At 36.3% G+C, this 13,062-nt stretch overlaps 1 long non-coding RNA gene across 1 annotated transcript; it reads left to right on the top strand.

The window, feature by feature from the left end:
- Nucleotides 1-7,005: 7,005 nt before the first annotated feature.
- Nucleotides 7,006-9,150, top strand: LOC113322634. Its single transcript, XR_003347251.1, has 2 exons — nucleotides 7,006-7,875; nucleotides 7,957-9,150. It is a non-coding gene; the product is annotated as an uncharacterized LOC113322634 (long non-coding RNA).
- The last annotated feature ends 3,912 nt before the right edge of the window (nucleotides 9,151-13,062 follow it).

Here is a 13,062-nt window from a genome sequence, read left to right as displayed (position 1 = left end):
GTTAAACACGGTCACACAGCACGTGTGAGATCAGACGGGCGAACATCTGGTGTCCGCGTGATGAATTGAACGGACGGACATCTTCTGTCCGCGTGATGAATTTGTCAGGCGTAAAATATTATTACGCCTGAGACGGGCGTAACCAAAATTTTCGTCCCACTGTTTTCATTAGGGTTAAGGGTTATGGCGTACTCTTCCTGTCCGTCTGATCAAATCGGGCGTAATCTTAATGAACCGCCCCTTCCACCAATACCGCCTCTCCTTCCCAACCACAACCCATCTCTTCTACACGAGCCTTCTTCTTCTCACTTCATATTCTTCCACAGTTCATTTTCTTACACAGTTCATATTCTTCTTTGCTTCACCGCTCCTCTTCAGTTCATATTCTTCTTCTCCATTCCCATCTACCAACCGTACAAATACCCTAAAAACTCCACAAAAACCCTAAAAACTCCATTATAAGGTATGTATTTTCTACTTTCTTTATTCAATTTGTGTAATAATAATATCATGTATTGTATTTTTTGTTCGAATTTATTTAGGGTTTTTAGTTGAAAATTGAATCAGACTTTTGCTACTAATTGGATATTCATATTGGGTTAATCAAATCTTATTAAAATTGGGTTAATCACATCTTAATCCAATAGTATGTTAATGTTAATGTTATTACTTTTGTTACTGTTTCGTAATTTAATTTAATTTTTTGTTTTATTTAATAGTTATAAATATTAATAATTGGATAATTATTTTTTGTTAATTTAGTTACGTGATTTAATCGGGCATATATTTTTTTGTTAATTTAATTTCGTAATTTAATTTATTTTTTTGTTAATTATAAATAGTTATAAATATAGTTAATTGGATAATTATTTTTTGTTAATTTAGTTACGTGATTTAATTTAATTTATCTTTTTGTTAATTTAGTTTCGTATTTTAATTGAATTTTTTGTTAATTATAAATAGTTATAAATATAGTTAATTGGATAATTATTTTTTTGGTTAAATTTATGTTTATGGAATTTTTGATGTGTGAAATTTTGTTCGGTTAAATTTATGTCTATTATGGTTCGTGGATTGGTCTTTTAATTATGAAATTGTATTTAACATGTTTGTGCGTAGAATGAACAAGTTTATATCGAGGTTTAGTGGTCGCCAAAAGACCAACAAGAGACAAAAATCTACCGAAGCTGATTACAACTTAATCTCTACCGGTCAAATTGAGGAGGTCGACGTCCCGGGTTAGGGAGGTTTCCTATAGTGGAAGATGATAAGCCGCACGCTACTGAAGACATTACATTTTCAGACGCACCAACATTTAAGTTTAAACATCGTGGATGTCTGGCATCGGTAATTCATTATTATAAATTTATTTCAATACATTGTCCTAGAGTTAAATATTTGATTGAAAAAGCGGGGTGGGAAAAATTGTTGAACATAGAGTGTAGCGTTACCCAACATGCCGTTGTTGATTATATTGTTGAGAGGTTTTGGGATACAACCAACACGTTCCATTTTCCATTTGGTGAGATGGGGTTCACGCCATTAGATTGGGTCATGTTAACTGGACTGAGTATCGGTGATGGTTATGTAGTTCCGTATGATTCGAGCCTATACCAATTTGACTATGTCCGTGAGAAGATTTTTCCGGATATCACACAGGGAACAAGAGGCGCGTCGTGGATATCAAACTCAATTACAATTACATATTTAAGCTCATACTTCAAAGAAGATAAGTTGGTGGCGGCTAATGAAGATTCTCTCCTCGCCCAGAATAGCAATTGCCTTTTTTATGTATGTTTTGGGTCAATTTTTCTTTCCTAATGCAAAGAACTATATTGATGCTGGATGGTTAGCTGCTTTCGAAGAAATTGATAAATACAAGACCTTGACTGGGGCGGTAGTGCCTTTTCGAGATTGTATGCAGGTCTCCGACAAGCTTGTAGGAAACAACAGAAGGCACTAAGCGGGCCCTTCCAAATATTAGAGGTATTTTGGTAATCGATTTTATTTTAATTTTCAACGTAAAGTATATTTTCATTTAAGTTTATTTCCTTGGATATATTAATTTGATTCATTAATTTTATGGACTAGTTTTGGGGGTATGAATACCTAGGCATATGTCGACCAGACATCTCAATGACCGGTAATGAACAGAAATGGCCTGTAATTTCCAGATGGAATGGAAGGAGGTGTCAGAATGATATTATTCGTTGTAGGATTTTACTGAATCAGCTGACGATTGACCAAGTGACATGGCACCCATGGGAATCATACACCGACGTCCTCAGTTCTGAGATGGGAAAGTCTGCTAGGAAGCTGTCGGACTCGAGATGGATATTTTCTTGGAATGGCGTTGTGAGTTAGACATGATTTTTTATATTATATCATTAATATTAATCGTCAATAACATAGTTTTTTATTTTTCGTTATTTATCTAATTAATAACGTACTCACTACAATTATATTCCCTTTTTGGTTATACAGCATAATGTTTATTTAGGAGAAAGATGTTGGAGGCAAAACCATCCCTCGTTTGCTGTTCCCATGAAACTACATGTAATTATTGGGCATTTGGGTGATGACCAAGCAAAACTCCTGCTAGCGGACGGTTTTGTTGATGCAACCGAGGTGGTGCAAGTTGTGCAGTATGAAGTATATTTAGAGTATTGGAAAAAGGTTACTAATTTCAGAAAATATGTGACACATCCTGATTGGGAGGTCCAAACATTTGGGTACAGCGGTGACTTCTATTCTACCGAACTTGGAAAACCAGATGAACATGTTCTTATTCCACCGCAACAACAATTATCGCCCGTAAGTGTTCGTTCAACTTTACATTGCTAATTCCAAAAAAAAAAAAATCTCATCTATCTCATTTTTTCATGACAGGGCGATAGTTATGCATTATTCCAAGAATATGCTGATTTTACTAAACAATTTCGAGATTTTACATTACGAGAAACGAAAGATAGATGGAGTGTCTATTCGAAAGATGACTTATAGGAAACCAGAATAATAAGATCACGGAATTGGAGTATCAACTGGCTCTTTTCCGAACGCCACACACCATCCAACCTTCCATTGGATTCGGCGCCTTTTCCCCCACATTGCCCCCACAAGTGTGGAGTTCTATGAGTCAGGATCATCTTCAACGTCCTCGGTCAGGCCCATTCCGAGAACGGCTTTTATCCCACCGCGATCGGCGCCTCCGGATACGGGAATGTTTAGCCGGTGATGACTATTTATATGGTTTAGCTTTGAATTTATTATGTTATTTATCTTTGTTATGTGTAGTCATACTAGACATTTATTTGTTATTTATCTTTGTTATGTGTCTTCAGCGAGTAGTCATTTCAATAATCAATCAAATTTCAGCGAGTAGTCATTTCAATAGGCAATCAAATTTCAGCGAGTAGTCATTCAATTTTCAAATTTCATCAAATTTCAGCGAGTAGTCATTTGAATACTTTATCAAATTTCACCGACTAGTCATTTCAATACGACAAACACCTCACTTTACAAAATTTGTCAAATACTTTATGTTTTTATTTATTAATCCTGATGGAAAATGGAAGCATGTGATCTCCGTCACTCACTCTATAAATACCAACACACCTCTTTTTACAATCACACACTTATTCTGATTCGGATAGAATATGGAAGCATATGAGAATACCGCTCACTATTGTTCTTCTGTTTCATCTTCTTCTTCTTCTAATAGTAGTTTTTATTCCTCGGATGATGATTCAATAGCAATTATGCAAAATAACATGGCCGTTAGTATGGGAGTCCTTGTTACCAATTCTAAATGGCCTCAAACTCGTATCAAAATACCAAGAGATCGTGAGACTGGTGCTGAACTTCTGTGGAACGACTATTTTTCTCCGTATCCAAACCAACCACCTAATGTTTTTCGCAGAAGATTCAGGATGCGTCGACAATTGTTTAACAGAATAGTGGAAGGTGTTACAGCCGAAGACAGATATTTTGTGCAAAGGCCCGATGCGTGTGGAGTTTTAGGATTAAACCCTCATCAAAAAGTAACTGCAGCGGTGCGAATGTTAGCTTATGGATGTGCGGCAGATGCAATAGACGAGTACTTACGCATAGGCGAAACCACGGTGTTGGAAGCAACTCGGAGGTTCTGCAAGTCGATTGTCAATGTGTATGGGAAAGAATATTTGCGTGAACCTACGGCTGGTGATGTTGAGTTGTTGCTCAACCAAAACAAAGATAGAGGATTTCCAGGGATGATAGGTAGCCTAGATTGCATGCATTGGAAATGGGATAAATGTCCGTCTGCCGAATCAGGGGCTTACACCGCGTATAAAGGGAGCGAAAGTATCGTGTTGGAGGCGGTGGTGTCGTATGATCTATGGTTTTGGCATGCATTTTTTGGTATGCCAGGCTCTAACAACGATATTAATGTGATGAACCGTTCATATGTTTTTCGAAGTCTGGTCACGGGAAAAGCACCACCGGTGAACTATGTGGTAAACGGTCATTCTTATGACATGCCGTATTATCTAGGTGATGGAATATATCCAGAAATTGCTACTATTATTATGGCGTTTAAACATCCGCTTGGTAGGAAAAAAGAGATATTTTCAGCGATGCAAGAGGGTGCAAGAAAAGACGTAGAGCGGGGATTTGGTGTACTTCAACAACAGTTTGGAATCATCAAACAACCTGCTAGAATGTGGAATCCAGATGTGCTTGCCTATATCATGAAAACGTGTATTATCTTACATAATATGATAGTCGAGGATGAGCGTCTACCCGGTGAATGGCCACATGTTTATGATCATCGTAGCAACCCGACACCGGTTAATATATTAAGAGGCAACAGTGAGGAGTTTTCCCAAATTAGAGCTGAGCAACGCCGACGTCATATGCGCAGCAAAGATAGGCATATTCGCTTGCGCGATGACTTAATCGAACATATATGGGCAGAATATGGGAATTAAAAGGTTGGAGACGAGGACAAAATATTGGAATTAAATGTTGTTTCCCATATGAAAAAATTATGTGATTTTATTTTAACGAATAATTTTATTGAAATGTATTAACTCTATTTCATATACTCATCACTTGGTAAATTAAAGTAAGATGTTACAAAATAAGTTAAAGTTGATTAAATTAAATGAAGATAAAATTAAATCCCAAATATTACATAATACGACTAATGACAAAATTAATACATATTAAAACGTAAATAAACTACTAAAACTATTATCACTTATTATTAGACTTAATACTTAAGGTTCGAACTATCCCGTTTTGACGATTATAATTGGCTCCTTTTGTCCCGTACTATTAAAGCCTTTCGAAGTTCGAAGTACTCCTTTTGTACATGATCCAATTTGGAAAGATCCATCATCATGATGCGAAATTCATCGTCTGCGACCTCCTTGGCTATTTTAGCCGCATGCTCAGCTTGTTTTTGTGCAAACTCGGCCTTTTTTTGTTCCATCTTGAATCTTGATTGTTCCCGGTAATGAGAATTGAAATTTTCTTGCTGTGTAATAATTATTCCCATCAATTCCTCTTGGCTGTTGGATTTCTCTCGCCCGGTTTTCTTCAGTCGTTTAGCTGCTTTTTTTCCCATCTGACGAAGGTATGTATTCTCTATGTCTCCTTTATCTGTGTCGTTACCGGACTCGACTTGAGTGCCATCTTCCTCGGTATTCACGCTACTATCCAAATCGTGCGTCGTATCAAAAAAAAAGTCGATCGACGATTATATTTTATATTTTCTATGACAATTGGGTAGCACTCTTCGTGCCTAAATTTTCTTCCATGATTGCATTCCTTAAACCGTTTGTTTACTTCTTCGAGCTGTTAATGTTTTTAAAAACAATTAGGTTCATGGGCATCTCAATATTAGAAAATAATTGTTTCAAAACAGAGAGAATACTCACGGTCATTTCCGGACCCCATCCCGTATGATATTCACCTTCCACTTCCGCCTGTTTTGCCGAAAACAACGCCACTTCTTTACTTATTCCCTGAAATCGTTTTTGCCAGGAACTCCAAGACCGCTCTGGTTTATCCGGTAAATGAGCTTCAATATCATCCTTGATACGAGTCCACAACGCAATCTCTGATTGATCGGCTCCAACGCGGGATCTTGAGATATTGATAAATGAATTTTACACATCGTGACATCTTCGATTGTCGTAAAATTTGGACCTCTTGCTATTCGTGGTGTTGACATTAAAAACGATTCGATGAAAATTTTCAAAATGATTTGAAATATGGAAAACTATTTTTTCTTCCTGATACTATTTTTTTCTTGCCGAATACAAACGAATGATATGAAAATGTGAAAGGAATTCATCTGGTATATATAGGTATAAAATAAACCCATTATTAACATTCAATTTCAAACGTTCGAAAGATATAAATATCTTACCAACGGTCAAAAATCTGCTACGCAATCTCCAACGTCAACGTTCGAAAAATTTATCATTCTAACGTTCGAAAATTTCATTTCATGTTTCATAATTTTGCTCAGGCGTAAAAAAAAAGTCCGTTTGAGAGGGGCGGAATTTTGGTGTCCGCCCCAGAGAGGCGGAATTTTGGTGTCCGCCCCAGACAGGCGGAAATTTGGTGTCTGCCTGGTAACGCGCGGAATTCTTTTGTCCGTCCCATCAAGCGTAAATTTATGTTCCGCCCGCGACAAACGTAAATTTAAATTCCGCCCCACCAACATACGTAAATTTGGTTTACGCCCGTTAACAAGCGTACTTTAAATTTACGCCCAGCATCATGCATAATTTAAATTTACGCCCGACTATATTAGAATTTGGGATTTGGTCGCGACCATATTTGGTCTGGAATTTGATCTTTGGTCCAAATTTGATCTTTACTCCGTCCCACTGTGTTACGATCTCATCCCATAAATTTGGTTATACTCGCCCACTGTGGATGCTCTTAGCGATGAGAGTGGCTGCAATACAAATATCCTAGATCTTATCTTAGACGGGATCGAGAGGACAAACTCTCTCTCTTTTCTTTTCTCTTCATTCTTCTTTTCTCTTCTTCTTTCTTCCTCTCTGCCTCCTGTTCTTCTCTGCTCGTGTTCTGTGAGAAGAGTTCGTGAAATAGAAGAGAAACTTAAGGGAAAACATTGCGAGTTGGTCGTTGGTGATGATGTTATGTTTGTTTGAGCACGGGATGAAGATGGTAGAGTTTTTACTGTCAATTGAAGATGTGATTCCTGAAGTTAGGGTTTGAGTGGAATTGAGATGTAAATCGTGTTGCTGATAGATAAATAGGAAGAGGGTTGTTGTTAATTGCTGTTATTGAGTGGTTTCGATGGTTGAATCAAAGTTAGGGTTCTGAGATTGGTGTTGGTTACAGTTTTGAGGAATTAAGGATGGGTTTGGTGATATTAGTATGAAGATGAAGAATTAGAGATGAATATGTGAGTTTGATGAAGATTAGCGAATCTAGGGTTTGTGTTCTTCTCAAAATATAAATTGGGGTTTTGTTTGAAAGCATAAAAGTGAACTGAGTCGTTAATGATAATGAATGAAGAATTTAGGGGTTATTACCGAATTGATGAAGTGAAGCTGTTCTGAAGGTGAATCGAAAGGAAAAGGTAACTTAGAGTTTCTTGATTTGATTCTGTGTATGTAAAATTGGATAATAGCTGATGATTTTTAGATGGGTTTGCTTAGATTGATGTTGAATCAGTTATGTGGAGTTTTATTTCAGTTTAATTGTGAGTTTGAGAACTATAGACTATAATTGTTGAGTTAGAAGTTGTAGATGAATCATGACGTGGAGCTGTGAATGATTGAGATGATTATAGAGTGGACAAAGCAAGGAATTAAGGTCTGCTATTTTTTTCAAGGAACCTGAACTGAGGTAAATCTTCTTTACGGAATTGAAGATATTTATAATCATTTTGATTATGTTTTTGTTTGAATGTATGAAGTTGATTGGCAGGGATTAGATGTATGAGTTAGGTATAAACTGTGAAGGTGGAACGGAAACAGAACTGGAGATGGGTTATTGGCGGCGTTGTCTGTGTAATTGAATGTGCAGGTGCAGATGTAATATTGTGAATGAAATTCCTGAGATGAGTTTAGTTGTGGTGATGATGATGTTGATGTTACAAGGGAGGAGTTATGTAATGGTGGAGGTGGAGGTTGAATTTACATGGGTGATGATTGTAGCTGAGGTTGTAATATTAGGAATGATGTTACAGGGAGCTGTTTTGGGTATAGATGTATAAAATGGTTTGTTGTTGTTGTGATACAGAGTTGCATGCGAAAGAGTAGTGAATGATAAAAATAGGAATAACGAATTGGAGCTGTTAGCGATGCAGTAATGTTGAGCTGGTAGATGAGTAGCAAATTAGAGTTGTTTTGATATACAGGAAGAGTATGTTACCTGAGTTGGGATTTAGCTGAAGTGTAATGATTGTGTTATGAGTTGAACAAAGAACCTGTTAGATGAATTTAAGATACTTAGTGGTGGTTCTGTAGTTGGGTTGATATTGCAGTTGTGTTAATGGGAGAAAAGAATAAATGGATGATGGGATTTCAGTAGTGAATGGTTGTTGTAGAATGCCGGTGAAAAGCTTGGTGTTGTTGCAGGTTCTTAAGAAGATAATTTGATTGAGTATTTGTGATTGGTAATTGGGTTAAGGCTGGATGTTGGATATGGAACGAAGTTTGGTTGTTGTTTTGAATTACACAGGATTATATTGGCTGGTGGAGCTGCATATTGCTTTATTGTTGAAGTAAATGGGGTATTGAGATGTGTTACAGGTATGCGAATGGTGGTGTTGTCGTGTTAAGGTGCGGGGTATGATTGAACTTCTAGAGGGTGGTTGGTTTAAGTGGTGTTATGGATGTTGACTAGATTGCAGCTGAAACTGAAAGGGGAAAACTGATAATAATGGATTGAGATTCATTTGTGGATGAGTTGAAGTTTATATAAATCATTGTAATTGATAGTCTGACTACAGTCCAGGGAGATTTTATAACCTGAGACGATGATGTTGTGACTTAGAGAAGTTGAGATGATCTGAGTTTGGTTTAGAGCTGCAATCGCAGGTAAACCTAGTGTACATTTGTAAATGAAGTTATAATTTGTTTAAGAATGATGAATTGATGTTGTTATGTTAAAATGGTAGATGAAGATGTAAGAACTAGAGTTAAAGTGATCTGTAACATAGTGTGTTAGTTAAGCTTGTAGGACTCAGTATCTTACTGAGTTGAATCGTTGACTCACCTAGTTCCTTGTATTGACCTGAGTGGACTAGTTGACCGATTTAGACTTGACCATTTGACCTGGACATTGACCTTTGACTGGACGTTGACTGTTAGAGACCAGTTGACCGTTAAGTTCGACCGTTAGTGACTGCTAGTTGACCAGATTGACCATGCCTTAGATTATTGGGCCAGTTTGGTAGACATGGTCTTGGGCTTAAGCCTATTTATTATGATGAATTGGACCCTTATGGTCTGATTTAGACTTTGTTTCCTTCTACAGAACTATGATTTTAGGCATACCAAAAACTTTCAAGGCATACAAAATAGTTTTCCCATCCTAGGTGATCTTATAAGGTGTGTCTATTGAGTAGTTCAATTACCTATATATCCTTGAACCTAAAATCAAAAAATAAACTATCTTAAACATCTCTTCTTCTTCCTCCAGCTAAACCACCTTCCTTTTCTCTCGGATTATTTTTTTCATCACTGTAATTAATTATCGATTCGTGAAATTTCGATCATCAGTTAAATTGAACTATATAATAGATCGTACAAAGAAAAAAGCAAACGTCAGGTGTTCTAAATCCTCTTCCAATCCATGAATTAAAGAAGGAGGATCAATTGAAGATGAAGGTATAAAAACTATAATTAAACCAGAAATTGAATCGGAAATTCAACCATTTGAAGATCCAAATACTGAAATGAGGATAAGAAGGTATTCCCTACAAACCCAATCTTTTATTTGTTGTTTTTCATGGATTGAATGGGTTAAATTGCTAAAAACTTAGGGTTTTTGACGATTACAGTAGCGGGTTCGCCTGATAATTGAGTTGAGTTTTGAGCCGAACTGTTCTTGAAATTTTACCCTGAAAGTGTTTATGAACAGTTCGGCTAAACCGTAAATGTCAATTTTTAGCCGAACCCAAAAATGTGTATTGAATACGTCCCAGAACAATGTCAGGTTCGGCTAATACCTTGCAAACCTTCCCGGCCGAACCTGAGAAGTGAAATTTACCCCAGGTAGTTATCAGGTTCAGCTGACTCGACTAGATCACTTTCAAGCCGAACCTCTCTCTGTAAACACTTCGAAAATATTGATTTGCATCCTCTAGGTTCGGCTAGATCGTGTTGTTGAGTTATCATCTGAACCTTCTCTTTGCACACTCAAGTTTTTCGATCTTGTTTTGGCCATAACTTTTTCGTCCGATGTCAGAATGACCTCATTCTTTTTGCGTTGTGTTTTTATTTTCATTCTCTTGAAGTTGAAGATAAGATCTAATTGATTTTAATGAGTTTAATATGGACCTTGGTATCCAATATTCTTATCCAACGTTGAAGATAAGATCTAATTCATTATCTGATATTGATCTTCTTTGTTCATGGACTTATTCTTGAGGTTGAAAACGATCTTGAAAGGGAAATTTCTTTTCTTCGTCTTCGTCCTATTCTTTCTCCCGGTCTTCCCAACGTATACAGTACCCTTTTTAACCTTGCTAGCGCCGGTTCCACTACGCTCACAAATCATTTCAAACCGATCCCATCGGCTTTGTTGTCCTATAACTAGTACACAATTTATCTTCATCGCGTGTTCCTCAAGCCAATCCAGAACTTCTGTTTTAGTTTTCCATATCTACGTTCATTCCAAAACAAGTAATTTGTAAGAAAAACTTTGGAATATTCCGACAACATTAAGGTAAACGAAAGGTTCTTACATACCAAATCATTTTGGAAGTGATCCTTTGGTATCCTCGTGAATTATGTCTACTGGATCAGGTTGATTTTCCATGGGTCCAAGAACGATCTACAAAGAATATCACAAGGTTAAACACTAAAAAGGGAATATAATAACAAGGTTCGGCGCATTCGATAATCACATTATGTGCCGAACTATAAACATTTACAAGTTTCGGCTTATACGATATCCTCAATATGTGCCGAACCACGAACAATATTTTAACCCAAAAATTAACAAATTCATATTCGGCTCAGACGATAATCATATTATGTGCCGAACCTTGAACATAAGAGGTTTCGGCTGATACGATATTCTCCATATGTGCCGAACTAGGAACAATATTTCAACCCAGAAATTAAAAAATTATGTTCGGCACATACAATTTTGGATATATAATCCGAATTAGTAATGATTCTATTCCGGGCTATTCAGGATGTTGTTCGGCTTACTATGAAACTTTCATATAAGCCGAACTAGTGTCTAGCAAAAGGGTTGGAATTGGAAATTATAGGTTCGGCGCATGCAGTAAACAGATTCAGTAAGCCGAACCGTTCATCAATTGGTAGATTCGGCTCATAGATGTAAGCCGAACCTCAACCTGTTTCGCCGAACCATGATTCAAAAAACCTAACTTTTGATAATTGAGAGCTATAAAAGTGAGATTAAGTATAGGATATAAGTGTACCTGTGTATTAGAAGCATTTGGTTCCTCATCAATGTCTTCATCATCAGGATTTGGCTCATAAAAATCATCATCTTGAGTTTGTGTTTGAGTTTGAGCTTGAGTCTGAGTGGGTGTAAAATCATTCTCATAATCTAAGAAATCATCCATTTCTGGATCATTGTTGTAGTTGATATGTATTTTCCTAGGTTTTTTAGATGAATGATGACCCTCCTCATCCTCCATTGAATCAAGAATTAGAATTTTCTCACTTTCTCCTTCTCTTTCTCTCCTTCTTAACCAAACCAAAACTTTGATTTTTTTTTTCCTCAAATTTTTCATCTAAACAACTCTTATAATTCTGAAAATTATTTTAATCACTAAACAAAATATTTAATCACTAATCAAGATTATTAACACTAATACGTAAAGGGCAGATTTGCCATTAAAAAAAATTGGGTTAAGGGGTTATCTGATTTTGCTATTTCACAACCTTTTTTGTCTTCATTCAGTATGCCTTGGAAGATTTTGGTATACCCAATATTATGGTTCCTTCTACAAAGTTGTAGATGTTCATAAGATTTAGACAATGGACTATAGAATCAAGCCAATTGAATTAGTAAACCTTAGTTATGCTAAAGACAAAGAATGAAAAGGTGTAAAGTCCTAAATGGGCTTAGAACCATTAATTAGACTTGTATAATACTTGTGTGAGCCATTTTGGCTAGAATCTTAGAATTCTTGTGTGATTAACAGTTAGTCTATTTAACAATGATCGATTCAAAGGATGAACCAGTGGATCGTGGATCTCGAGGTAGGTGTGGCTTGTCATCAAAAGAGGTGGGAATACATTTGACTCTTTGGTAACCATTATTGTTTTCCTTTACAAAAGTTTATGTTTAACAAACTCATGTATTTCTGTTTGTGCGTTCTGATTATGATTTTTCTGGGGTAGTAGTAATGAAGGTTCGAACTCTAAGACTTGTGAAGGTGAAGTATTTCTAGATTTATAAAAATTATATACAAAAATATTGAAAAATTGGTAGAGAGGTACTGGGACTAATGATTCAGCCAATCTTCATAAAATAGGGCTCAATGAATTATTCTCGACAATAATCGCTCAAAACATAAGTTATATGGACTCTTATTTTGCCAAAGTAGATTCTCAAAAAATTAATTGTAAATGTTAAGCATGGAACATCAAATCACCTAAGCTAAGCATGACCCATCTAATCAAATAACACCCAATTTAATCAAATCATATTTCAATTAACTTTTAATGCAAAAGTCTTAAAAAGAATTAATAAAATTACCCATGTATGAAGCTCGGCCTCCTCCGTCGTCCCAGTGTTGGGGTTTAACTCATCATAGTAAAAATGCTCTCAAAATAATTTATTATAGCTCAAAAATGGTTTACAAATGATGAGAATATGAGA

The sequence above is a fragment of the Papaver somniferum genome, chromosome 11 (genome assembly GCF_003573695.1).
Source record: "Papaver somniferum cultivar HN1 chromosome 11, ASM357369v1, whole genome shotgun sequence".
Taxonomy (NCBI): Eukaryota; Viridiplantae; Streptophyta; class Magnoliopsida; order Ranunculales; family Papaveraceae; genus Papaver; species Papaver somniferum.
The sequence above is the reverse complement of the archived record's forward strand: the minus strand, read 5'-3'. Positions and strand labels throughout refer to the sequence as shown.